Source organism: Gastrolobium bilobum, unplaced genomic scaffold (assembly GCF_033153095.1).
Source record: "Gastrolobium bilobum isolate Gb01-03AN ecotype WA unplaced genomic scaffold, APGP_CSIRO_Gbil_v1 utg3492, whole genome shotgun sequence".
Lineage (NCBI taxonomy): Eukaryota > Viridiplantae > Streptophyta > Magnoliopsida > Fabales > Fabaceae > Gastrolobium > Gastrolobium bilobum.
In genome coordinates, this window is record NW_026898051.1 from 21956 (window position 1) to 24914 (window position 2959).

The following is a 2959-nucleotide window of genomic DNA, read 5'->3' on the forward strand; positions in this document are numbered from 1 at the left end:
AATTCAATTAGTATAATTCTGAAAGCAGTCTCTACAAATAAAATACAGGACTTAACTATAAATAATGCAAAAATAAGGAACGAGTTAAACAATTAATTGAACAAGTTGAGATTGCAAAACGTGCGTCAGTGCGCATCAGCACCGCACAAATATTTGGTTGTTGGTTTTGGAGGCTGACCCACTGATTAGTTTTTATAATAATCATGGTCTAAATTTAAATTAACTGTTCCCCGTTGTGGGAAAACCCTAATGTTGTCTGCCACATACGCTAGCTCTTGTACATTGTGTGATTGATTGTTGTGGGAATCAATCAGGGCATGAAGCGACCCAAGCAATTACAGAGGTCATGATTTTTCTCTCTATGCAAAACAACTGAACAAGTGTTCCACCAATAGCAACAACGCTCATATAAACCTTTAAATAAGAGCATTTCATAAAGTGGGTCAATGTCATGTAATTTCTTTATCACCTTATTAAATTTGCATATATAACGAAGTTATATACAAATATAACTACGCAATGATTTGCATATATAATGAAGTTTTTAAAAATGATTTCCTCCTGTATCATGCTTTTATTGTCATATATTTCTGTAGACGAGATAAATATTGAATTCAATATATATAGATTTCCAAATTATATTATAATACGGCCGGCCACATTATCATATGCCGTAATTGGGTAAGTAAATATGTGGTCTTTCTTAGAGAGCAACAATGGGTCTCATGTAATTAAATGTGTGGCCTTAAATTCTCCAATTATGAACATTACTTGTGAGTAAGAAAACTTGAATGGAGAAATAAGATAAATTAAATTATTGATCAGTATAATATATTCAGAAAAGAAAGATAGAAATTAAGTAAAAGAATAATGGGATGAGGGTGGCACGTCAGCTTGACTTGAGTTAGAGGTGCTCATAAATCAAATCAATTGTTTGCACAATAAAAGGGTCAATTTGATTGGTTTATTCGATTTTAAAAGATTATGGGTTCGACTTATAACTTGGTCTACTTTCCTGTCTCTTAATTCATTTAGTTTGATTATAAATTTTTATTAAGGGTTTTATAAGAATTATGTTGTAGAAAAAGTGATTGTGTAATGTTATAGAGATTCGTTTTGCGTGCTGTAATTTTCTTTTCTTTTTTCTTTTTTCTTCAAAAAAGTGTGAGCCCACAAAATGTTGTGTGTGTAGGAAAGTTTGTCGTGTCATGTTAAATGACAATTGCAAACCCCTTTTATTAAATGACTCGTACCAAGAAATTTTATTATTAATGAATTAGATCAAGTTAATTTATTAAGAACAAATCCTCAAGTGTCTTTTGTTAATTTTTATTATTTTTTGCTAATAATTTTTGTTCATATTTTATATAAAAAAAATTATGAAATGTTTCCTTTAGGTTTTTGTTTGTTGTGTGAAATTAATATTTTCTCTAGATGACTGGACGTCAAAGGTTTTGTATCCAACAGAAATGCATATAGTCAATCACTATATTAAGCCGTTAAGTTGAAGTTTTTCCCTCAAGGATAAAAGATATAATGTTAATTCAAATTGATAATTTAGTAGGTTTTATTTTCTTGGACTAAATGTCTTCTTTATTTAGTGGTTAAATATTGAATTAATTGAAATAAATTATCTTAAAGTTTAAAATATGAAAATATCAGTTAAGATAATTTATTATATAAGAGTAATATGTTTTGATTTACCAGTTGAACTAAATGTTTTTATGAAAATTTAAATATATTAGAATAAAACAACGCTTAAAATATCATGAAGAGTAATACATTTAATAAGAGAATAAAATGGATATAAATTTCACTCAGAATTGATTCATGATTTGTAGTTTTACTCTTAGGATTTGTACTGACGCATCTTTCACTATAAAAATCAAAATATAATGTGTTAATGCTTGATGAGAGTATTACATCGTATCTCGGTAAATTTAGGTCTTATAGTTTTATAAGGCCAACACGTATATAAAGAATCTTGGCATACATTATCCTAAAAGATAGCTCAAAGGGTGGGAGTGCCCAAGGCCTTATAAACTCCACATTAGTTGCACATACGACCAATGTGGGACTATATATCTCAACGCGCCCCCTCACAAGAGAGCCCATTGGGCTTGAAGCGTGGATTATGCACAGGCCCAATTTTTTGGTTTACCTTTTGTGCTTTTTATTTTAATTCCACTTTATACCAAGGTTCTTTACATGGTATCAGAGCTTGAGTGACCATAAGATCACGAGTCCGATCCTCACGGCCCCCCACTTTCAAGTGGAATTAAAATAAAAAACACAAAAAGATAAACCAAAAATTGAGCCTGTGCAATTCCACGCTTCTAGCCCAAAAGGCTCTTGCGTGAGGAGGCGTGTTGAGATATATAGTCTCACATTGGTTGTATGTGCAACTAATGTGGAGTTTAAGGCATTAGACACTCCCACACTTTGGAGCTAGCTTTTGAGGTAGTGTATCTCAAGGTTCTTTACAACGTACGTGCGACTAATATAAAATAACCAAGTGTTAAATTTATCCATAATAGGAGGCATATCTAATAAACTCAATCTCAAAGTTATGCAAAAGATTACATTTCTAAAAGATTTGGACAAAATTATTCAAAAAAAATGTAAATAAATAAAAGAAAACAGACAGGGCTAGCTGCTGCTGAATGTTTTGGATTGGAGATCAAAACATTATAAAAAGAGAGTGAGAACACCATAAAAGAAAGAGAAAACTGAGGCCAAGTTTTTTGTCAACTGAGCATTCAAAATAAAGTAGAATTAATTTGATTTTATAAGATTACTGTATTGGTTGAATTGAATTTTTTTCCTAAACTATGTAATGATGATCAAAATTTGATCATAATTAGACTTAAAACTGGACTAAACAGCACCATTGCATTCTTATCTCGGACACTTCACTAGCTAGAGGCCTTCATTTGCCCCCCATAAAAACGTTTAGCTT